Source organism: Haemaphysalis longicornis, unplaced genomic scaffold, assembly GCF_048455015.1.
Source record: "Haemaphysalis longicornis isolate Haplotype H1 unplaced genomic scaffold, Haemaphysalis longicornis Haplotype H1 scaffold_5, whole genome shotgun sequence".
Classification (NCBI taxonomy): domain Eukaryota; kingdom Metazoa; phylum Arthropoda; class Arachnida; order Ixodida; family Ixodidae; genus Haemaphysalis; species Haemaphysalis longicornis.
Window position 1 is genome coordinate 99,957,477 of NW_027526385.1, and position 24,096 is coordinate 99,981,572.

The 24,096-nt window shown below is 47.9% G+C and overlaps 1 protein-coding gene and 15 non-coding genes across 17 annotated transcripts in view; 15 read left to right on the forward strand and 1 right to left on the reverse strand.

Moving 5' to 3' along the window:
• LOC144138627 (uncharacterized) overlaps positions 1 to 24,096 on the reverse strand; it is a 220,077-nt gene that overhangs the window by 62,421 nt on the left and 133,560 nt on the right. The window lies entirely within an intron of this gene.
• On the forward strand, positions 280 to 351 carry Trnag-ucc (transfer RNA glycine (anticodon UCC)). Its single transcript has one exon. It is a non-coding gene; the product is annotated as a tRNA-Gly (tRNA).
• Trnag-ucc (transfer RNA glycine (anticodon UCC)) lies at positions 2,311 to 2,382 on the forward strand. The gene has a single exon. It is a non-coding gene; the product is annotated as a tRNA-Gly (tRNA).
• Trnag-ucc (transfer RNA glycine (anticodon UCC)) lies at positions 4,218 to 4,289 on the forward strand. Its single transcript has one exon. It is a non-coding gene; the product is annotated as a tRNA-Gly (tRNA).
• On the forward strand, positions 6,135 to 6,206 carry Trnag-ucc (transfer RNA glycine (anticodon UCC)). Its single transcript has one exon. It is a non-coding gene; the product is annotated as a tRNA-Gly (tRNA).
• Positions 9,005 to 9,076, forward strand: Trnag-ucc (transfer RNA glycine (anticodon UCC)). Its single transcript has one exon. It is a non-coding gene; the product is annotated as a tRNA-Gly (tRNA).
• Trnag-ucc (transfer RNA glycine (anticodon UCC)) lies at positions 12,723 to 12,794 on the forward strand. Its single transcript has one exon. It is a non-coding gene; the product is annotated as a tRNA-Gly (tRNA).
• Trnag-ucc (transfer RNA glycine (anticodon UCC)) lies at positions 13,679 to 13,750 on the forward strand. The gene has a single exon. It is a non-coding gene; the product is annotated as a tRNA-Gly (tRNA).
• Positions 14,634 to 14,705, forward strand: Trnak-uuu (transfer RNA lysine (anticodon UUU)). Its single transcript has one exon. It is a non-coding gene; the product is annotated as a tRNA-Lys (tRNA).
• On the forward strand, positions 15,114 to 15,185 carry Trnag-ucc (transfer RNA glycine (anticodon UCC)). The gene has a single exon. It is a non-coding gene; the product is annotated as a tRNA-Gly (tRNA).
• On the forward strand, positions 15,590 to 15,661 carry Trnae-uuc (transfer RNA glutamic acid (anticodon UUC)). Its single transcript has one exon. It is a non-coding gene; the product is annotated as a tRNA-Glu (tRNA).
• On the forward strand, positions 16,071 to 16,142 carry Trnag-ucc (transfer RNA glycine (anticodon UCC)). The gene has a single exon. It is a non-coding gene; the product is annotated as a tRNA-Gly (tRNA).
• Trnag-ucc (transfer RNA glycine (anticodon UCC)) lies at positions 18,937 to 19,008 on the forward strand. Its single transcript has one exon. It is a non-coding gene; the product is annotated as a tRNA-Gly (tRNA).
• Trnae-uuc (transfer RNA glutamic acid (anticodon UUC)) lies at positions 19,413 to 19,484 on the forward strand. The gene has a single exon. It is a non-coding gene; the product is annotated as a tRNA-Glu (tRNA).
• On the forward strand, positions 22,765 to 22,836 carry Trnae-uuc (transfer RNA glutamic acid (anticodon UUC)). The gene has a single exon. It is a non-coding gene; the product is annotated as a tRNA-Glu (tRNA).
• Positions 23,245 to 23,316, forward strand: Trnag-ucc (transfer RNA glycine (anticodon UCC)). The gene has a single exon. It is a non-coding gene; the product is annotated as a tRNA-Gly (tRNA).

Sequence of the window (24,096 nt, forward strand, 5' to 3'; positions counted from 1 at the left end):
TGTATTTCCTCAACGAGCCCCTCATTTCCTTACTATATTATTCTGCGAAAGCCTAGCGAGGGTCTCGGTTCTGGCAGCCTTGATGCCTAGGTAGCATAAGAGGGCTTCCCGCCAGTTACCCGCTCATGACAGGCTGTAGACATTTGAGTCACTCCCCGGGGGTTGAAAAGAAGGTCCACTTCTCCCCGTGTAGTCATAGTGGCGCTGGCTACCACCATCAAGCGTAAGATACACTTCTAGTAAATATATATAGCCCAGAAAGTGAAGGAGAACACAGTCGCCCAGATAGCCGAATTGGTAAGGCATTCGAGATCCAATCGAAAGGCGTGGGTTCGGTACCCACTCTGGGCGCGTGTTTTTCTTTCTTTCTTTCTTTCTGCCTTGTATTTAAAAAATCCTAACTTCTAACTGTACTAAAAAATAGAGCCTAACCACACCCCTATGCCACCTTTGGCGCTGTAGACTGCCGACCTATGTTTCTGTATTTCCTCAACGAGCCCCTCATTTCCTTACTACATTACTCTGCGAAAGCCTAGCGAGGGTCTCGGTTCTGGCAGCCTTGATGCCTAGGTAGCATAGCATGGTAGCCTAGGTAGCATAGCATGTTTCTGTATTTCCTCAACGAGCCCCTCATTTCCTTACTATATTATTCTGCGAAAGCCTAGCGAGGGTCTCGGTTCTGGCAGCCTTGATGTCTAGGTAGCATAAGAGGGCTTCCCGCCAGTTACCCGCTCATGACAGGCTGTAGACGTTTCAGTCACGCCCCGGGGGTTGAAAAGAAGGTCCCCTTCTTCCCGTGTAGTCATAGTGGCGCTGGCTACCACCCTCAAACGTCAGATACACTTCTAGTAAATATAAATAGCCAAGAAAGTGAAGGAGAACACAGTCGCCCAGATAACCGAACTGGTAAGGCATTCAAGATCCAATCGAAAGTCGTGGGTTCGGTCCCCAGTCTGGGCGCGTGTTTTTCTTTCTTTCTTTCATCCTTATATTAAAAAAATCTTAACTGTACTAAAAAATAGAGCCTAACCACATCCCTATGCCACCTTTGGCGTTGTAGACTGCCGACCTATGTTTCTGTATTTCCTCAACGAGCCCCTCATTTCCTTACTATATTATTCTGCGAAAGCCTAGCGAGGGTCTCGGTTCTGGCAGCCTTGATGCCTAGGTAGCATAAGAGGCCTTCCCGCCAGTTACCCGCTCATGACAGGCTGTAGACGTTTGAGTCACACCCCGGGGTTGAAAAGAAGGTCCCCTTCTCCCCGTGTAGTCATAATGGCGCTGGCTACCACCCTCAAGCGTCAGCTACACTTCTAGTAAATATAAATAGCCCAGAAAGTGAACGAGAACACAGTCGCCCAGATAGCCGAATTGGTAAGGCATTCGAGATCCAATCGAAAGGCGTGGGTTCGGTCCCCACTCTGACCGCGTGTTTTTTTTTTCTTTCTTTCTTTCTTCCTTATATTAAAAAAATCTCAACTTCTAACTGTACTAAAAAAAAGCCTAACCACACCCCTATGCCACCTTTGCGTTGTACACTGCCGACCTATGTTTCTGTATTTCCTCAACGAGCCCCTCATTTCCTTACTATATAATTCTGCGAAAGCCTAGCGAGGGTCTCGGTTCTGGCAGCCTTGATGCCTAGGTAGCATTAGAGGGCTTCCCGCCAGTTACCCGCTCATGACAGGCTGTAGACGTTTGAGTCACGCCCCGGGGTTGAAAAGAAGGTCCTCTTCTCCCCGTGTAGTCATACTGGCGCTGGCTACCACCCTCAAGCGTCAGATACACTTCTAGTAAATATAAATAGCCCAGAAAGTGAAGGAGAACACAGTCGCCAGATAGCCGAATTGGTAGGGCATCCGAGATCCAATCGAAAGGCGTGGGTTCGGTCCCCACTCTGGGCGCGTGTTTTTCTTTTTTTCTTTCTTCCTTATATTACGAAAAAATCTTAACTTCTAACTGTACTAAAAAAAAAAGCCTAACCACACCCCTATGCCACCTTTGGCGTTGTATACTGCCGACCTATGTTTCTGTATTTCCTCAACGAGCCCCTCATTTCCTTACTATATTATTCTGCGAAAGCCTAGCGAGGGTCTCGGTTCTGGCAGCCTTGATGCCTAGGTAGCATAAGAGGGCTTCCCGCCAGTTACCCGCTCATGACAGGCTGTAGACGTTTGAGTCACGCCCCGGGGGTTGAAAAGAAGGTCCCCTTCTCCTCGTGTAGTCATAGTGGCGCTGGCTACCACCCTCAAGCGTCAGATACACTTCTAGTAAATATAAATAGCCCAGAAAGTGAAGGAGAACACAGTCGCCCAGATAGCCGAATTGGTAAGGCATTCGAGATCCAATCGAAAGGCGTGGGTTCGGTCCCCACTCTGGGCGCGTGTTTTTCTTCCTTTGTTTCTTTCTTCCTTATATTAAAAAAAATCTTATCTTCTAATTGTACTAAAAAATAGAGCCTAACCACACCCCTATGCCACCTTTGGCGTTGTAGACTGCCGACCTATGTTTCTGTATTTCCTCAACGAGCCCCTCATTTCCTTACTATATTATTCTGCGAAAGCCTAGCGAGGGTCTCGGTTCTGGCAGCCTTGATGCCTAGGTAGCATAAGAGGGCTTCCCGCCATTTACCCGCTCATGACAGGCTGCAGACGTTTGAGTCACGCCCCGGGGGTTGAAAAGAAGGTCCCCTTCTTCCCGTGTAGTCATAGTGGCGCTGGCTACAACCCTCAAGCGTCAGATACACTTCTAGTAAATATAAATAGCCCAGAAAATGAAGGAGAACACAGTCGCCCTGATAGCCGAATTGGTAAGGCATTCGAGATCCAATCGAAAGGCGTGGGTTCGGTCCCCACTCTGACCGCGTGTTTTTTTTTCTTTCTTTCTTTCTTCCTTATATTAAAAAAATCCTAACTTCTAACTGTACTAAAAAGTAGAGCCTAACCACACCCCTATGCCACCTTTGGCGCTGTAGACTGCCGACCTATGTTTCTGTATTTCCTCAACGAGCCCCTCATTTCCTTACTACATTATTCTGCGAAAGCCTAGCGAGGGTCTCGGTTCTGGCAGCCTTGATGCCTAGGTAGCATAAGAGGGCTTCCCGCCAGTCACCCGCTCATGAAAGGCTGTAGATGTTTAAGTCACGCCCCGGGGGTTGAAAAGAAGGTCCGCTTCTACCCGTGTAGTCATAATGGCGCTGGCTACCACCCTCAAGCATCAGATACACTTCTAGTAAATAAAAATATCCCAGAAAGTGAAGAACAAATTCGCCCAGATAGGCGAATTAGTAAGGCATTCGAGATCCAATCGAAAGGCGTGGGTTCGGTCCTTACTCTGGGCGCGTGTTTTTCTTCCTTTCTTTCTTTCTTCATCATATTAAAAAAATCTTAACTTCTAACTGTACTAAAAAATAGAGCCTAACCACTCCCCTATGCCACCTTTGGCGTTGTAGACTGCCGACCTATGTTTCTGTATTTCCTCAACGAGCCCCTCATTTCCTTACTATATTATTCTGCGAAAGCCTAGCGAGGGTCTCGGTTCTGGCAGCCTTGATGCCTAGGTAGCATAAGAGGGCTTCCCACCAGTTACCCGCACATGACAGGCTGTAGACGTTTTAGTCACGCCCCGGGGTTGAAAAGAAGGTCCCCTTCTTCCCGTGAAGTCATAGTGGCGCTGGCTACCACCCTCAAGCGTCAGATACACTTCTAGTAAATATAAATAGCCAAGAAAGTGAAGGAGAACACAGTCGCCCAGATAACTGAATTGGTAAGGCATTCGAGATCCAATCGAAAGTCGTGGGTTCGGTCCCCAGTCTGGGCGCGTGTTTTTCTTTCTTTCTTTCATCCTTATATTAAAAAAAATCTTAACTGTACTAAAAAATAGAGCCTAACCACACCCCTATGCCACCTTTGGCGTTGTAGACTGCCGACCTATGTTTCTGTATTTCCTCAACGAGCCCCTCATTTCCTTACTATATTATTCTGCGAAAGCCTAGCGAGGGTCTCGGTTCTGGCAGCCTTGATGCCTAGGTAGCATAAGAGGGCTTCCCGCCAGTTACCCGCCCATGACAGGCTGTAGACGTTTGAGTCACTCCCCGGGGGTTGAAAAGAAGGTCCCCTTCTCCCCGTGTAGTCATAGTGGCGCTGGCTACCACCATCAAGCGTAAGATACACTTCTAGTAAATATATATAGCCCAGAAAGTGAAGGAGAACACAGTCGCCCAGATAGCCGAATTGGTAAGGCATTCGAGATCCAATCGAAAGGCGTGGGTTCGGTACCCACTCTGGGCGCGTGTTTTTCTTTCTTTCTTTCTTTCTGCCTTGTATTTAAAAAATCCTAACTTCTAACTGTACTAAAAAATAGAGCCTAACCACACCCCTATGCCACCTTTGGCGCTGTAGACTGCCGACCTATGTTTCTGTATTTCCTCAACGAGCCCCTCATTTCCTTACTACATTACTCTGCGAAAGCCTAGCGAGGGTCTCGGTTCTGGCAGCCTTGATGCCTAGGTAGCATTAGAGGGCTTCCCGCCAGTTACCCGCTCATGACAGGCTGCAGACGTTTGAGTCACGCCCCGGGGGTTGAAAAGAAGGTCCCCTTCTTCCCGTGAAGTCATAGTGGCGCTGGCTACCACCCTTAAGCGTCAGATACACTTCTAGTAAATATAAATAGCCCAGAAAGTGAAGGAGAACACAGTCGCCCAGATAGCCGAATTGGTAAAGCATTCGAGATCCAATCGAAAGGCGTGGGTTCGGTCCCCACTCTGACCGCGTGTTTTTTGTTTTTCTTTCTTTCTTCCTTATATTAAAAAAAATCTTAACTTCTAACTGTACTAAAAAATAGTGCCTAACCACACCCCTATGCCACCTTTGGCGTTGTAGACTGCCGACCTATGTTTCTGTATTTCCTCAACGAGCCCCTCATTTCCTTACTATATTATTCTGCGAAAGCCTAGCGACGGTCTCGGTTCTGGCAGCCTTGATGCCTAGGTAGCATAAGAGGGCTTCCCGCCAGTTACCCGCTCATGACAGGCTGTAGACGTTTGAGTCACGCACCGGGGTTGAAAAGAAGGTCCTCTTCTCCCCGTGTAGTCATACTGGCGCTGGCTACCACCCTCAAGCGTCAGATACACTTCTAGTAAATATAAATAGCCCAGAAAGTGAAGGAGAACACAGTCGCCAGATAGCCGAATTGGTAGGGCATTCGAGATCCAATCGAAAGGCGTGGGTTCGGTCCCCACTCTGGGCGCGTGTTTTTCTTTCTTTCTTTCTTCCTCATATTACAAAAAAATCTTAACTTCTAACTGTACTAAAAAATAGAGCCTAACCACACCCCTATGCCACCTTTGGCGTTGTATACTGCCGACCTATGTTTCTGTATTTCCTCAACGAGCACCTCATTTCCTTACTATATTATTCTGCGAAAGCCTAGCGAGGGTCTCGGTTCTGGCAGCCTTGATGCCTAGGTAGCATAAGAGGGCTTCCCGCCAGTTACCCGCTCATGACAGGCTGTAGACGTTTGAGTCACGCCCCGGGGGTTGAAAAGAAGGTCCCCTTCTCCTCGTGTAGTCATAGTGGCGCTGGCTACAACCCTCAAGCGTCAGATACACTTCTAGTAAATATAAATAGCCCAGAAAGTGAAGGAGAACACAGTCGCCCAGATAGCCGAATTGGTAAGGCATTCGAGATCCAATCGAAAGGCGTGGGCTCGGCCCCCACTCTGGGCGCGTGTTTTTCTTTCTTTCTTTCTTTCTTTCTTATATTAAAAAAAATCTTAACCTATAACTGTACTAAAAAATAGAGCCTAACCACACCCGTATGCCACCTTTGGCGTTGTAGACTGCCCTCCTATGTTTCTGTATTTCCTCAACGAGCCCCTCATTTCCTTTCTATATTATTCTGCGAAAGCCTAGCGAGGGTCTCGGTTCTGGCAGCCTTGATGCCTAGGTAGCATAAGAGGGCTTCCCGCCAGTTACCCGCCCATGACAGGCTGTAGACGTTTGAGTCACGCCCCGGGGGTTGAAAAGAAGGTCCCCTTCTCCCCGTGTAGTCATAGTGGCGCTGGCTACCACCCTCAAGCGTCAGATACACTTTTAGTAAATATAAATAGCCCAGAAAGTGAGGGTGAACACAGTCGCCCAGATAGCCGAATTGGTAAGGCATTCGAGATCCAATCGAAAGGCGTGGGTTCGGTCCCCACTCTGGGCGCGTGTTTTTCTTCCTTTGTTTCTTTCTTCCTTATATTAAAAAAAATCTTATCTTCTAATTGTACTAAAAAATAGAGCCTAACCACACCCCTATGCCACCTTTGGCGTTGTAGAATGCCGACCTATGTTTCTGTATTTCCTCAACGAGCCCCTCATTTCCTTACTATATTATTCTGCGAAAGCCTAGCGAGGGTCTCGGTTCTGGCAGCCTTGATGCCTAGGTAGCATAAGAGGGCTTCCCGCCAGTTACCCGCTCATGACAGGCTGCAGACGTTTGAGTCACGCCCCGGGGGTTGAAAAGAAGGTCCCCTTCTTCCCGTGTAGTCATAGTGGCGCTGGCTACCACCCTCAAGCGTCAGATACACTTCTAGTAAATATAAATAGCCCAGAAAATGAAGGAGAACACAGTCGCCCTGATAGCCGAATTGGTAAGGCATTCGAGATCCAATCGAAAGGCGTGGGTTCGGTCCCCACTCTGACCGCGTGTTTTTTTTTTCTTTCTTTCTTTCTTCCTTATATTTAAAAAAATCTTAACTTCTAACTGTACTAAAAAATAGAGCCTGACCACACCCCTATGCCACCTTTGGCATTGTAGACTGCCGACCTATGTTTCTGTATTTCCTCAACGAGCCCCTCATTATTATTCTGCGAAAGCCTAGCCAGGGTCTCGGTTCTGGCAGCCTTGATGCCTACGTAGCATAAGAGGGCTTCCCGCCAGTTACCCGCTCATGACAGGCTGTAGACGTTTGAGTCACGCCCCGGGGGTTGAAAAGAAGGACCCCTTCTCCCCGTGTAGTCATAGTGGCGCTGGCTACCACCCTCAAGCGTAAGATACACTTCTAGTAAATATATATAGCCCAGAAAGTGAAGGAGAACACAGTCGCCCAGATAGCCGAATTGGTAAGGCATTCGAGATCCAATCGAAAGGCGTGGGTTTGGTACCCACTCTGGGGGCGTGTTTTTCTTTCTTTCTTTCTTTCTGCCTTGTATTTAAAAAATCCTAACTTCTAACTGTACTAAAAAATAGAGCCTAACCACACCCCTATGCCACCTTTGGCGCTGTAGACTGCCGACCTATGTTTCTGTATTTCCTCAACGAGCCCCTCATTTCCTTACTACATTACTCTGCGAAAGCCTAGCGAGGGTCTCGGTTCTGGCAGCCTTGATGCCTAGGTAGCATTAGAGGGCTTCCCGCCAGTTACCCGCTCATGACAGGCTGCAGACGTTTGAGTCACGCCCCGGGGGTTGAAAAGAAGGTCCCCTTCTTCCCGTGAAGTCATAGTGGCGCTGGCTACCACCCTTAAGCGTCAGATACACTTCTAGTAAATATAAATAGCCCAGAAAGTGAAGGAGAACACAGTCGCCCAGATAGCCGAATTGGTAAAGCATTCGAGATCCAATCGAAAGGCGTGGGTTCGGTCCCCACTCTGACCGCGTGTTTTTTGTTTTTCTTTCTTTCTTCCTTATATTAAAAAAAATCTTAACTTCTAACTGTACTAAAAAATAGTGCCTAACCACACCCCTATGCCACCTTTGGCGTTGTAGACTGCCGACCTATGTTTCTGTATTTCCTCAACGAGCCCCTCATTTCCTTACTATATTATTCTGCGAAAGCCTAGCGACGGTCTCGGTTCTGGCAGCCTTGATGCCTAGGTAGCATAAGAGGGCTTCCCGCCAGTTACCCGCTCATGACAGGCTGTAGACGTTTGAGTCACGCACCGGGGTTGAAAAGAAGGTCCTCTTCTCCCCGTGTAGTCATACTGGCGCTGGCTACCACCCTCAAGCGTCAGATACACTTCTAGTAAATATAAATAGCCCAGAAAGTGAAGGAGAACACAGTCGCCAGATAGCCGAATTGGTAGGGCATTCGAGATCCAATCGAAAGGCGTGGGTTCGGTCCCCACTCTGGGCGCGTGTTTTTCTTTCTTTCTTTCTTCCTCATATTACAAAAAAATCTTAACTTCTAACTGTACTAAAAAATAGAGCCTAACCACACCCCTATGCCACCTTTGGCGTTGTATACTGCCGACCTATGTTTCTGTATTTCCTCAACGAGCACCTCATTTCCTTACTATATTATTCTGCGAAAGCCTAGCGAGGGTCTCGGTTCTGGCAGCCTTGATGCCTAGGTAGCATAAGAGGGCTTCCCGCCAGTTACCCGCTCATGACAGGCTGTAGACGTTTGAGTCACGCCCCGGGGGTTGAAAAGAAGGTCCCCTTCTCCTCGTGTAGTCATAGTGGCGCTGGCTACAACCCTCAAGCGTCAGATACACTTCTAGTAAATATAAATAGCCCAGAAAGTGAAGGAGAACACAGTCGCCCAGATAGCCGAATTGGTAAGGCATTCGAGATCCAATCGAAAGGCGTGGGCTCGGCCCCCACTCTGGGCGCGTGTTTTTCTTTCTTTCTTTCTTTCTTTCTTATATTAAAAAAAATCTTAACCTATAACTGTACTAAAAAATAGAGCCTAACCACACCCGTATGCCACCTTTGGCGTTGTAGACTGCCCTCCTATGTTTCTGTATTTCCTCAACGAGCCCCTCATTTCCTTTCTATATTATTCTGCGAAAGCCTAGCGAGGGTCTCGGTTCTGGCAGCCTTGATGCCTAGGTAGCATAAGAGGGCTTCCCGCCAGTTACCCGCCCATGACAGGCTGTAGACGTTTGAGTCACGCCCCGGGGGTTGAAAAGAAGGTCCCCTTCTCCCCGTGTAGTCATAGTGGCGCTGGCTACCACCCTCAAGCGTCAGATACACTTTTAGTAAATATAAATAGCCCAGAAAGTGAGGGTGAACACAGTCGCCCAGATAGCCGAATTGGTAAGGCATTCGAGATCCAATCGAAAGGCGTGGGTTCGGTCCCCACTCTGGGCGCGTGTTTTTCTTCCTTTGTTTCTTTCTTCCTTATATTAAAAAAAATCTTATCTTCTAATTGTACTAAAAAATAGAGCCTAACCACACCCCTATGCCACCTTTGGCGTTGTAGAATGCCGACCTATGTTTCTGTATTTCCTCAACGAGCCCCTCATTTCCTTACTATATTATTCTGCGAAAGCCTAGCGAGGGTCTCGGTTCTGGCAGCCTTGATGCCTAGGTAGCATAAGAGGGCTTCCCGCCAGTTACCCGCTCATGACAGGCTGCAGACGTTTGAGTCACGCCCCGGGGGTTGAAAAGAAGGTCCCCTTCTTCCCGTGTAGTCATAGTGGCGCTGGCTACCACCCTCAAGCGTCAGATACACTTCTAGTAAATATAAATAGCCCAGAAAATGAAGGAGAACACAGTCGCCCTGATAGCCGAATTGGTAAGGCATTCGAGATCCAATCGAAAGGCGTGGGTTCGGTCCCCACTCTGACCGCGTGTTTTTTTTTTCTTTCTTTCTTTCTTCCTTATATTTAAAAAAATCTTAACTTCTAACTGTACTAAAAAATAGAGCCTGACCACACCCCTATGCCACCTTTGGCATTGTAGACTGCCGACCTATGTTTCTGTATTTCCTCAACGAGCCCCTCATTATTATTCTGCGAAAGCCTAGCCAGGGTCTCGGTTCTGGCAGCCTTGATGCCTACGTAGCATAAGAGGGCTTCCCGCCAGTTACCCGCTCATGACAGGCTGTAGACGTTTGAGTCACGCCCCGGGGGTTGAAAAGAAGGACCCCTTCTCCCCGTGTAGTCATAGTGGCGCTGGCTACCACCCTCAAGCGTAAGATACACTTCTAGTAAATATATATAGCCCAGAAAGTGAAGGAGAACACAGTCGCCCAGATAGCCGAATTGGTAAGGCATTCGAGATCCAATCGAAAGGCGTGGGTTTGGTACCCACTCTGGGGGCGTGTTTTTCTTTCTTTCTTTCTTTCTGCCTTGTATTTAAAAAATCCTAACTTCTAACTGTACTAAAAAGTAGAGCCTAACCACACCCCTATGCCACCTTTGGCGCTGTAGACTGCCGACCTATGTTTCTGTATTTCCTCAACGAGCCCCTCATTTCCTTACTACATTATTCTGCGAAAGCCTAGCGAGGGTCTCGGTTCTGGCAGCCTTGATGCCTAGGTAGCATAAGAGGGCTTCCCGCCAGTTACCCGCTCATGAAAGGCTGTAGATGTTTAAGTCACGCCCCGGGGGTTGAAAAGAAGGTCCCCTTCTCCCCGTGTAGTCATAATGGCGCTGGCTACCACCCTCAAGCATCAGTTACACTTCTAGTAAATAAAAATATCCCAGAAAGTGAAGAACAAAGTCGCCCAGATAGGCGAATTAGTAAGGCATTCGAGATCCAATCGAAAGGCGTGGGTTTGGTCCTTACTCTGGGCGCGTGTTTTTCTTCCTTTCTTTCTTTCTTCATCATATTAAAAAAATCTTAACTTCTAACTGTACTAAAAAATAGAGCCTAACCACTCCCCTATGCAACCTTTGGCGTTGTAGACTGCCGACCTATGTTTCTGTATTTCCTCAACGAGCCCCTCATTTCCTTACTATATTATTCTGCGAAAGCCTAGCGAGGGTCTCGGTTCTGGCAGCCTTGATGCCTAGTTAGCATAAGAGGGCTTCCCACCAGTTACCCGCACATGACAGTCTGTAGACGTTTTAGTCACGCCCCGGGGTTGAAAAGAAGGTCCCCTTCTTCCCGTGAAGTCATAGTGGCGCTGGCTACCACCCTCAAGCGTCAGATACACTTCTAGTAAATATAAATAGCCAAGAAAGTGAAGGAGAACACAGTCGCCCAGATAACCGAATTGGTAAGGCATTCGAGATCCAATCGAAAGTCGTGGGTTCGGTCCCCAGTCTGGGCGCGTGTTTTTCTTTCTTTCTTTCATCCTTATATTAAACAAAATCTTCACTGTACTAAAAAATAGAGCCTAACCACACCCCTATGCCACCTTTGGCGTTGTAGACTGCCGACCTATGTTTCTGTATTTCCTCAACGAGCCCCTCATTTCCTTACTATATTATTCTGCGAAAGCCTAGCGAGGGTCTCGGTTCTGGCAGCCTTGATGCCTAGGTAGCATAAGAGGGCTTCCCGCCAGTTACCCGCTCATGACAGGCTGTAGACGTTTGAGTCACTCCCCGGGGGTTGAAAAGAAGGTCCCCTTCTCCCCGTGTAGTCATAGTGGCGCTGGCTAACCACACCCCTATGCCACCTTTGGTGCTGTAGACTGCCGACCTATGTTTCTGTATTTCCTCAACGAGCCCCTCATTTCCTTACTACATTACTCTGCGAAAGCCTAGCGAGGGTCTCGGTTCTGGCAGCCTTGATGCCTAGGTAGCATAGCATGGTAGCCTAGGTAGCATAGCATGTTTCTGTATTTCCTCAACGAGCCCCTCATTTCCTTACTATATTATTCTGCGAAAGCCTAGCGAGGGTCTCGGTTCTGGCAGCCTTGATGTCTAGGTAGCATAAGAGGGCTTCCCGCCAGTTACCCGCTCATGACAGGCTGTAGACGTTTCAGTCACGCCCCGGGGGTTGAAAAGAAGGTCCCCTTCTTCCCGTGTAGTCATAGTGGCGCTGGCTACCACCCTCAAACGTCAGATACACTTCTAGTAAATATAAATAGCCAAGAAAGTGAAGGAGAACACAGTCGCCCAGATAACCGAACTGGTAAGGCATTCAAGATCCAATCGAAAGTCGTGGGTTCGGTCCCCAGTCTGGGCGCGTGTTTTTCTTTCTTTCTTTCATCCTTATATTAAAAAAATCTTAACTGTACTAAAAAATAGAGCCTAACCACACCCCTATGCCACCTTTGGCGTTGTAGACTGCCGACCTATGTTTCTGTATTTCCTCAACGAGCCCCTCATTTCCTTACTATATAATTCTGCGAAAGCCTAGCGAGGGTCTCGGTTCTGGCAGCCTTGATGCCTAGGTAGCATTAGAGGGCTTCCCGCCAGTTACCCGCTCATGACAGGCTGCAGACGTTTGAGTCACGCCCCGGGGTTTGAAAAGAAGGTCCCCTTCTTCCCGTGAAGTCATAGTGGCGCTGGCTACCACCCTTAAGCGTCAGATACACTTCTAGTAAATATAAATAGCCCAGAAAGTGAAGGAGAACACAGTCGCCCAGATAGCCGAATTGGTAAGGCATTCGAGATCCAATCGAAAGGCGTGGGTTCGGTCCCCACTCTGACCGCGTGTTTTTTGTTTTTCTTTCTTTCTTCCTTATATTAAAAAAAATCTTAACTTCTAACTGTACTAAAAAATAGTGCCGAACCACACCCCTATGCCACCTTTGGCGTTGTAGACTGCCGACCTATGTTTCTGTATTTCCTCAACGAGCCCCTCATTTCCTTACTATATTATTCTGCGAAAGCCTAGCGACGGTCTCGGTTCTGGCAGCCTTGATGCCTAGGTAGCATAAGAGGGCTTCCCGCCAGTTACCCGCTCATGACAGGCTGTAGACGTTTGAGTCACGCCCCGGGGGTTGAAAAGAAGGTCCCCTTCTTCTCGTGTAGTCATAGTGGCGCTGGCTACCACCCTCAAGCATCAGATACACTTCTAGTAAATATAAATAGCCCAGAAAGTGAAGGAGAACACAGTCGCCCAGATAGCCGAATTGGTAAGGCATTCGAGATCCAATCGAAAGGCGTGGGTTCGGTCCCCACTCTGGGCGCGAGTTTTTCTTTCTTTCTTTCTTTCTTCCTTATATTAAAAAATATCTTAACTTCTAACTGTACTTAAAAATAGAGCCTAACCACACCCCTATGCCACCTTTGGCGTTGTAGACTGCCGACCTATGTTTCTGTATTTCCTCAACGAGCCCCTCATTTCCTTACTATTTTGTTCTGCGAAAGCCTAGCCAGGGTCTCGGTTCTGGCAGCCTTGATGCCTAGGTAGCATAAGAGGGCTTCCCGCCAGTTACCCGCTCATGACAGGCTGTAGACGTTTGAGTCACACCCCGGGGTTGAAAAGAAGGTCCTCTTCTCCCCGTGTAGTCATACTGGCGCTGGCTACCACCCTCAAGCGTCAGATACACTTCTAGTAAATATAAATAGCCCAGAAAGTGAAGGAGAACACAGTCGCCAGATAGCCGAATTGTAGGGCATTCGAGATCCAATCGAAAGGCGTGGGTTCGGTCCCCACTCTGGGCGCGTGTTTTTCTTTCTTTCTTTCTTCCTTATATTACAAAAAAATCTTAACTTCTAACTGTACTAAAAAATAGAGCCTAACCACACCCGTATGCCACCTTTGGCGTTGTATACTGCCGACCTATGTTTCTGTATTTCCTCAACGAGCCCCTCATTTCCTTTCTATATTATTCTGCGAAAGCCTAGCGAGGGTCTCGGTTCTGGCAGCCTTGATGCCTAGGTAGCATAAGAGGGCTTCCCGCCAGTTACCCGCTCATGACAGGCTGTAGACGTTTGAGTCACGCCCCGGGGGTTGAAAAGAAGGTTCCCTTCTCCCCGTGTAGTCATAGTGGCGCTGGCTACCACCCTCAAGCGTCAGATACACTTTTAGTAAATATAAATAGCCCAGAAAGTGAAGGTGAACACAGTCGCCCAGATAGCCGAATTGGTAAGGCATTCGAGATCCAATCGAAAGGCGTGGGTTCGGTCCCCACTCTGGGCGCGTGTTTTTCTTCCTTTGTTTCTTTCTTCCTTATATTAAAAAAAATCTTATCTTCTAATTTTACTAAAAAATAGAGCCTAACCACACCCCTATGCCACCTTTGGCGTTGTAGAATGCCGACCTATGTTTCTGTATTTCCTCAACGAGCCCCTCATTTCCTTACTATATTATTCTGCGAAAGCCTAGCGAGGGTCTCGGTTCTGGCAGCCTTGATGCCTAGGTAGCATAAGAGGGCTTCCCGCAAGTTACCCGCTCATGACAGGCTGCAGACGTTTGAGTCACGCCCCGGGGGTTGAAAAGAAGGTCCCCTTCTTCCCGTGTAGTCATAGTGGCGCTGGCTACCACCCTCAAGCGTCAGATACACTTCTAGTAAATATAAATAGCCCAGAAAGTGAAGGAGAACACAGTCGCCCAGATAACCGAATTGGTAAGGCATTCGAGATCCAATCGAAAGTCGTGGGTTTGGTCCCCACTCTGGGCGCGTGTTTTTCTTTTTTCTTTCATCCTTATATTAAAAAAATCTTACTTCTAACTGTACTAAAAAATAGAGCCTAACCACACCCCTATGCCACCTTTGGCGTTGTAGACTGCCGACCTATGTTTCTGTATTTCCTCAACGAGCCCCTCATTTCCTTACTATATTATTCTGCGAAAGCCTAGCGAGGGTCTCGGTTCTGGCAGCCTTGATGCCTAGGTAGCATAAGAGGGCTTCCCGCCAGTTACCCGCTCATGACAGGCTGTAGACGTTTGAGTCACGCCCCGGGGGTTGAAAAGAAGGTCCCCTACTCCCCGTGTAGTCATAGTGGCGCTGGCTACCACCCTCAAGCGTAAGATACACTTCTAGTAAATATATATAGCCCAGAAAGTGAAGGAGAACACAGTCGCCCAGATAGCCGAATTGGTAAGGCATTCGAGATTTAATCGAAAGCCGTGGGTTCGGTCCCCACTCTGGGCGCGAGTTTTTCTTTCTTTCTTTCTTTCTTCCTTATATTAAAAAAATCTTAACTTCTAACTGTACTTAAAAATAGAGCCTAACCACACCCCTACGCCACCTTTGGCGTTGTAGAGTGCCGACCTATGTTTCTGTATTTCCTCAACGAGCCCCTCATTTCCTTACTATTTTATTCTGCGAAAGCCTAGCCAGGGTCTCGGTTCTGGCAGCCTTGATGCCTAGGTAGCATAAGAGGGCTTCCCGCCAGTTACCCGCTCATGACAGGCTGTAGACGTTTGAGTCACGCCCCGGGGGTTGAAAAGAAGGTCCCCTTCTCCTCGTGTAGTCATAGTGGCGCTGGCTACCACCCTCAAGCGTCAGATACACTTCTAGTAAATATAAATAGCCCAGAAAGTGAAGGAGAACACAGTCGCCCAGATAGCCGAATTGGTAAGGCATTCGAGATCCAATCGAAAGGCGTGGGTTCGGTACCCACTCTGGGCGCGTGTTTTTCTTTCTTTCTTTCTTCCTCATATTAAAAAAATCTTAACCTATAACTGTACTAAAAAATAGAGCCTAACCACACCCCTATGCCACCTTTGGCGTTGTAGACTGCCGACCTATGTTTCTGTATTTCCTCAACGAGCCCCTCATTTCCTTACTATATTATTCTGCGAAAGCCTAGCGAGGGTCTCGGTTCTGGCAGCCTTGATGCCTAGGTAGCATAAGAGGGCTTCCCGCCAGTTACCCGCTCATGACAGGCTGTAGACGTTTGAGTCACGCCCCGGGGGTTGAAAAGAAGGTCCCCTTCTCCCCGTGTAGTCATAGTGGCGCTGGCTACCACCCTTAAGCGTCAGATACACTTCTAGTAAATATAAATAGCCCAGAAAGTGAAGGAGAACACAGTCGCCCAGATAGCCGAATGGGTAAGGCATTCGAGATTCAATCGAAAGGCGTGGGTTCGGTCCCCACTCTGGGCGCGAGTTTTTCTTTCTTTCTTTCTTTCTTCCTTATATTAAAAAAAATCTTAACTTCTCACTGTACTAAAAAATAGAGCCTAACCACACCCCTATGCCACCTTTGGCGCTGTAGAATGCCGACCTATGTTTCTGTATTTCCTCAACGAGCCCCTCATTTCCTTACAATATTATTCTGCGAAAGCCTAGCGAGGGTCTCGGTTCTGGCAGCCTTGATGCCTAGGTAGCATAAGAGGCCTTCCCGCCAGTTACCCGCTCATGACAGGCTGTAGAAGTTTGAGTCACACCCCGGGGGTTGAAAAGAAGGTCCCCTTCTCCCCGTGTAGTCATAAAGGCACTGGCTACCACCCTCAAGCGTCAGATACACTTCTAGTAAATATAAATAGCCCAGAAAGTGAAGGAGAACACAGTCGCCCAGATAGCCGAATTGGTAAGGCATTCGAGATCCAATCGAAAGGCGTGGGTTCGGTCCCCACTCTGGGCGCGTGTTTTTCTTTCTTTCTTTCTTTCTTCCTTATATTAAAAAAAAAATCTTAACTTCTAACTGTACTAAAAAATAGAGCCTAACCACTCCCCTATGCCACCTTTGGTGTTGTAGACTGCCGACCTATGTTTCTGTATTTCCTCAACGAGCCCCTCATTTCCTTACTATATTATTCTGCGAAAGCCTGGCGAGGGTCTCGATTCTGGCAGCCTTGATGCCTAGGTAGCATAAGAGGCCTTCCCGCCAGTTACCCGCTCATGGCAGGCTGTAGACGTTTGAGTCACACCCCGGGGTTGAAAAGAAGGTCCCCTTCTCCCCGTGTAGTCATAATGGCGCTGGCTACCACCCTCAAGCGTCAGATACACTTCTAGTAAATATAAATAGCCCAGAAAGTGAACGAGAACACAGTCGCCCAGATAGCCGAATTGGTAAGGCATTCGAGATCCAATCGAAGGCGTGGGTTCGATCCCCACTCTGACCGCGTGTTTTTTTTCTTTCTTTCTTTCTTCCTTATATTAAAAAAATCTCAACTTCTAACTGTACTAAAAAAAGCCTAACCACACCCCTATGCCACCTTTGGCGTTGTACACTGCCGACCTATGTTTCTGTATTTCCTCAACGAGCCCCTCATTTCCTTACTATATAATTCTGCGAAAGCCTAGCGAGGGTCTCGGTTCTGGCAGCCTTGATGCCTAGGTAGCATTAGAGGGCTTCCCGCCAGTTACCCGCTCATGACAGGCTGCAGACGTTTGAGTCACGCCCCGGGGGTTGAAAAGAAGGTCCCCTTCTTCCCGTGAAGTCATAGTGGCGCTGGCTACCACCCTTAAGCGTCAGATACACTTCTAGTAAATATAAATAGCCCAGAAAGTGAAGGAGAACACAGTCGCCCAGATAGCCGAATTGGTAAGGCATTCGAGATCCAATCGAAAGGCGTGGGTTCGGTCCCCACTCTGACGGCGTGTTTTTTGTTTTTCTTTCTTTCTTCCTTATATTAAAAAAAATCTTAACTTCTAACTGTACTAAAAAATAGTGCCTAACCACACCCCTATGCCACCTTTGGCGTTGTAGACTGCCGACCTATGTTTCTGTATTTCCTCAACGAGCCCCTCATTTCCTTACTATATTATTCTGCGAAAGCCTAGCGACGGTCTCGGTTCTGGCAGCCTTGATGCCTAGGTAGCATAAGAGGGCTTCCCGCCAGTTACCCGCTCATGACAGGCTGTAGACATTTGAGTCACGCCCCGGGGGTTGAAAAGAAGGTCCCCTTCTTCTCGTGTAGTCATAGTGGCGCTGGCTACCACCCTCAAGCATCAGATACACTTCTAGTAAATATAAATAGCCCAGAAAGTGAAGAAGAACACAGTCGCCCAGATAGCCGAATTGGTAAGGCATTCGAGATCCAATCGAAAGGCATGGGTTCGGTACCCACTCTGGGCGCGTGTTTTTCTTTCTTTCTTTCTTTCTGCCTTGTATAAAAAAATCCTAACTTCTAACTGAACTAAAAAATAGAGCCTAACCACACCCCTATGCCACCTTTGTCGCTGTAGACTGCCGACCTATGTTTCTGTATTTCCTCAACGAGCCCCTCATTTCCTTACTACATTATTCTGCGAAAGCCTAGCGAGGGTCTCGGTTCTGGCAGCCTTGATGCCTAGATAGCATAAGAGGGCTTCCTGCGAGTTACCCGCTCATGAAAGGCTGTAGATGTTTGAGTCACGCCCCGGGGGTTGAAAAGAAGGTCCCCTTCTCCCCGTGTTGTCATAATGGCGCTGGCTAGCACCCTCAAGAATCAGATACACTTCTAGTTAATATAAATAGCCCAGAAAGTGAAGGAGAACACAGTCGCCCAGATAGCCGAATTTGTAAGGCATTCGAGATCCCATTGAAAGGTGTGGGTTCGGCCCCCACTCTGGGCGCGTGTTTTTCTTTCTTTCTTTCTTCCTTATATTAAAAAAATCTTAACTTCTAACTGTACTAAAAAATAGAGCCTGACCACACCCCTATGCCACCTTTGGCGTTGTAGACTGCCGACCTATGTTTCTGTATTTCCTCAACGAGCCCCTCATTTCCTTACTATATTATTTTGCGAAAGCCTAGCGAGGATCTCGGTTCTGGCAGCCTTGATGCCTAGGTAGCTTAAGAGGGCTTCCCGCCAGTTACCCGCTCATGACAGGCTGTAGACGTTTGAGTCACGCCCCGAGGTTGAAAAGGTCTCCTTCTCCCCGTGTAGCCATAGTGGCCCTGGCTACCACCCTCAAGCGTCAGATACACTTCTAGTAAATATAAATAGCCCAGAAAGTGAAGGAGAACACAGTCGCCCAGATAGCCGAATTGGTAAGGCATTCAAGATCCAATCGAAAGGCGTGGGTTCGGCCCCCACTCTGGGCGCGTGTTTTTCTTTCTTTCTTTCTTCCTTATATTACAAAAAAATCTTAACCTATAACTGTACTAAAAAATAGAGCCTAACCACACCCCTATGCCACCTTTGGCGTTGTAGACTGCCGACCTATGTTTCTGTATTTCCTCAACGAGCCCCTCATTTCCTTACTATAATATTCTGCGAAAGCCTAGCGAGGATCTCGGTTCAGGCAGCCTTGATGCCTAGGTAGCATAAGAGGGCTTCCCGCCAGTTACCCGCTCATGACAGGCTGTAGACGTTTGAGTCACGCCCCGGGGGTTGAAAAGAAGGTCCCCTTCTCCCCGTGTAGTCATAGTGGCGCTGGCTACCACCCTCAAGCGTCAGATACACTTCTCGTAAATATAAATAGCCCAGAAAGTGAAGGAGAACACAGTCGCCCAGATAGCCGAATTGGTAAGGCATTCGAGATCCAATCGAAAGGCGTGGGTTCGGCCCCCACTCTGGGCGCGTGTTTTTCTTTCTTTCTTTCTTCCTTCTATTAAAAAAATCTTAACCTATAACTGTACTAAAAAATAGAGCCTAACCACACCCCTATGCCACCTTTGGCATTGTAGACTGCCGACCTATGTTTCTGTATTTCCTCAACGAGCCCCTCATTTCCTTACTATATTATTCTGCGAAAGCCTAGCGAGGGTCTCGGTTCTGGCAGCCTTGATGCCTAGGTAGCATAAGAGGGCTTCCCGCCAGTTACCCGCTCATGACAGGCTGTAGACGTTTGAGTCACGCCCCGAAGGTTGAAAAGAAGGTCCCCTTCTCCCCGTGTAGTCATAGTGGCGCTGGCTACCACCCTTAAGCGTCAGATACACTTCTAGTAAATATAAATAGCCCAGAAAGTGAAGGAGAACACAGTCGCCCAGATAGCCGAATGGGTAAGGCATTCGAGATTCAATCGAAAGGCGTGGGTTCGGTCCCCACTCTGGGCGCGAGTTTTTCTTTCTTTCTTTCTTTCTTCCTTATATTAAAAAAAAATCTTAACTTCTCACTGTACTAAAAAATAGAGCCTAACCACACCCCTATGCCACTTTCGGTGTTGTAGACTGCCGACCTATTTTTCTGTATTTCCTCAACGAGCCCCTCATTTCCTTACTATATTATTCTGCGAAAGCCTAGCGAGGGTCCCGGTTCTGGCAGCCTTGATGCCTAGGAAGCATGAGAGGGCTTCCCGCCAGTTACCCGCTCATGACAGGCTGTAGACGTTTGAGTCACGCCCCGGGGTTGAAAAGAAGGTCCCTTTCTCCCCGTGTAGTCATAGTGGCGCTGGCTACCACCCTCAAGCGTCAGATACACTTCTAGAAAATATAAATAGCCCAGAAAGTGAAGGAGAACACAGTCGCCCAGATAGCCGAATTGGTAAGGCATTCGAGATCCAATCGAAAGGCGTAAGTTTGGTCCCCACTCTGGGCGCGTGTTTTTCTTTCTTTCTTTCTTTCTTCCTTGTATTTAAAAAAAATCTGAACTTCTAACTGTACTAAAAAATAGAGCCTAACCACTCCCCTATGCCACCTTTGGTGTTGTAGACTGCCGACCTATGTTTCTGTATTTCCTCAACGAGCCCCTCATTTCCTTACTATATTATTCTGCGAAAGCCTAGCGAGGGTCTCGGTTCTGGCAGCCTTGATGCCTAGGTAGCATAAGAGGCCTTCCCGCCAGTTACCCGCTCATGACAGGCTGTAGACGTTTGAGTCACACCCCGGGGTTGAAAAGAAGGTCCCCTTCTCCCCGTGTAGTCATAGTGGCGCTGGCTACCACCCTTAAGCGTCAGATACACTTCTAGTAAATATAAATAGCCCAGAAAGTGAAGGAGAACACAGTCGCCCAGATAGCCGAATTGGTAAGGCATTCGAGATCCAATCGAAAGGCGTAAGTTTGGTCCCCACTCTGGGCGCGTGTTTTTCTTTCTTTCTTTCTTTCTTCCTTGTATTTAAAAAAAATCCTAACTTCTAACTGTATTAAAAAAAAGCCTAACCACACCCCTATGCCACCTTTGGCGTTGTACACTGCCAACCTATGTTTCTGTATTTCCTCAACGAGCCCCTCATTTTCTTACTATATAATTCTGCGAAAGCCTAGCGAGGGTCTCGGTTCTGGCAGCCTTGATGCCTAGGTAGGATTAGAGGGCTTCCCGCCAGTTACCCGCTCATGACAGGCTGCAGACGTTTGAGTCACGCCCCGGGGGTTGAAAAGAAGGTCCCCTTCTTCCCGTGAAGTCATAGTGGCGCTGGCTACCACCCTTAAGCGTCAGATACACTTCTAGTAAATATAAATAGCCCAGAAAGTGAAGGAGAACACAGTCGCCCAGATAGCCGAATTGGTAAGGCATTCGAGATCCAATCGAAAGGCGTGGGTTCGGTCCCCACTCTGACCGCGTGTTTTTTGTTTTTCTTTCTTTCTTCCTTATATTAAAAAAATCTTAACTTCTAACTGTACTAAAAAATAGTGCCTAACCACACCCCTATGCCACCTTTGGCGTTGTAGACTGCCGACCTATGTTTCTGTATTTCCTCAACGAGCCCTTCATTTCCTTACTATATTATTCTGCGAAAGCCTAGCGACGGTCTCGGTTCTGGCAGCCTTGATGCCTAGGTAGCATAAGAGGGCTTCCCGCCAGTTACCCGCTCATGACAGGCTGTAGACGTTTGAGTCACGCCCCGGGGGTTGAAAAGAAGGTCCCCTTCTTCTCGTGTTGTCATAGTGGCGCTGGCTACCACCCTCAAGCATCAGATACACTTCTAGTAAATATAAATAGCCCAGAAAGTGAAGAAGAACACAGTCGCCCAGATAGCCGAATTGGTAAGGCATTCGAGATCCAATCGAAAGGCATGGGTTCGGTACCCACTCTGGGCGCGTGTTTTTCTTTCTTTCTTTCTTTCTGCCTTGTATAAAAAAATCCTAACTTCTAACTGTACTAAAAAATAGAGCCTAACCACACCCCTATGCCACCTTTGTCGCTGTAGACTGCCGACCTATGTTTCTGTATTTCCTCAACGAGCCCCTCATTTCCTTACTACATTATTCTGCGAAAGCCTAGCGAGGGTCTCGGTTCTGGCAGCCTTGATGCCTAGGTAGCATAAGAGGGCTTCCTGCGAGTTACCCGCTCATGAAAGGCTGTAGATGTTTGAGTCACGCCCCGGGGGTTGAAAAGAAGGTCCCCTTCTCCCCGTGTAGTCATAATGGCGCTGGCTACCACCCTCAAGCATCAGATACACTTCTAGTAAATATAAATAGCCCAGAAAGTGAAGGAGAACACAGTCGCCCAGATAGCCGAATTTGTAAGGCATTCGAGATCCCATCGAAAGGTGTGGGTTCGGCCCCCACTCTGGGCGCGTGTTTTTCTTTCTTTCTTTCTTCCTTATATTAAAAAAATCTTAACTTCTAACTGTACTAAAAAATAGAGCCTGACCACACCCCTATGCCACCTTTGGCGTTGTAGACTGCCGACCTATGTTTCTGTATTTCCTCAACGAGCCCCTCATTTCCTTACTATATTATTCTGCGAAAGCCTAGCCAGGGTCTCGGTTCTGGCAGCCTTGATGCCTAGGTAGCATAAGAGGGCTTCCCGCCAGTTACCCGCTCATGACAGGCTGTAGACGTTTGAGTCACGCCCCGGGGGTTGAAAAGAAGGTCCCCTTCTCCTCGTGTAGTCATAGTGGCGCTGGCTACCACCCTCAAGCGTCAGATACACTTCTAGTAAATATAAATAGCCCAGAAAGTGAAGGAGAACATAGTCGCCCAGATAGCCGAATTGGTAAGGCATTCGAGATCCAATCGAAAGGCGTGGGTTCGGCCCCCCCTCTGGGCGCGTGTTTTTCTTTCTTTCTTTCTTCCTTATATTAAAAAAATCTTAACCTATAACTGTACTAAAAAATAGAGCCTAACCACACCCCTATGCCACCTTTGGCGTTGTAGACTGCCGACCTATGTTTCTGTATTTCCTCAACGAGCCCCTCATTTACTTACTATATTATTCTGCGAAAGCCTAGCGAGGGTCTCGGTTCTGGCAGCCTTGATGCCTAGGTAGCATAAGAGGGCTTCCCGCCAATTACCCGCTCATGACAGGCTGTAGACGTTTGAGTCACGCTCCGGGGGTTGAAAAGAAGGTCCCCTTCTCCCCGTGTAGTCATAGTGGCGCTGGCTACCACCCTTAAGCGTCAGATACACTTCTAGTAAATATAAATAGCCCAGAAAGTGAAGGAGAACACAGTCGCCCAGATAGCCGAATGGGTAAGGCATTCGAGATTCAATCGAAAGGCGTGGGTTCGGTCCCCACTCTGGGCGCGTGTTTTTTGTTTTTCTTTCTTTCTTCCTTATATTAAAAAAAATCTTAACTTCTAACTGTACTAAAAAATAGTGCCTAACCACACCCCTATGCCACCTTTGGCATTGTAGACTGCCGACCTATGTTTCTGTATTTCCTCAACGAGCCCCTCATTTCCTTACTATATTATTCTGCGAAAGCCTAGCGAGGGTCTCGGTTCTGGCAGCCTTGATGCCTAGGTAGCATAAGAGGCCTTCCCGCCAGTTACCCGCTCATGACAGGCTGTAGACGTTTGAGTCACACCCCGGGGGTTGAAAAGAAGGTCCCCTTCTCCCCGTGTAGTCATAAAGGCACTGGCAACCACCCTCAAGCGTCAGATACACTTCTAGTAAATATAAAAAGCCCAGAAAGTGAAGGAGAACACAGTCGCCCAGATAGCCGAATTGGTAAGGCATTCGAGATCCAATCGAAAGGCGTGGGTTCGGTCCCCACTCTGGGCGCGTGTTTTTCTTTCTTTCTTTCTTTCTTTCTTCCTTATATTAAAAAAAATCTTAACTTCTAACTTTACTAAAAAATAGAGCCTAACCACTCCCCTATGCCAACTTTGGTGTTGTAGACTGCCGACCTATGTTTCTGTATTTCCTCAACGAGCCCCTCATTTCCTTACTATATTATTCTGCGAAAGCCTAGCGAGGGTCTCGGTTCTGGCAGCCTTGATGCCTATGTAGCATAAGAGGCCTTCCCGCCAGTTACCCGCTCATGACAGGCTGTAGACGTTTGAGTCACACCCCGGGGTTGAAAAGAAGGTCCCCTTCTCCCCGTGTAGTCATAATGGCGCTGGCTACCACCCTCAAGCGTCAGATACACTTCTAGTAAATATAAATAGCCCAGAAAGTGAACGAGAACACAGTCGCCCAGATAGCCGAATTGGTAAGGCATTCGAGATCCAATCGAAAGGCGTGGGTTCGGTCCCCACTCTGACCGCGTGTTTTTTTTTTCTTTCTTTCTTTCTTCCTTATATTAAAAAAATCTCAACTTCTAACTGTACTAAAAAAAAGCCTAACCACACCCCTATGCCACCTTTGGCGTTGTACACTGCCGACCTATGTTTCTGTATTTCCTCAACGAGCCCCTCATTTCCTTACTATATAATTCTGCGAAAGCCTAGCGAGGGTCTCGGTTCTGGCAGCCTTGATGCCTAGGTAGCATTAGAGGGCTTCCCGCCAGTTTCCCGCTCATGACAGGCTGCAGACGTTTGAGTCACGCCCCGGGGGTTGAAA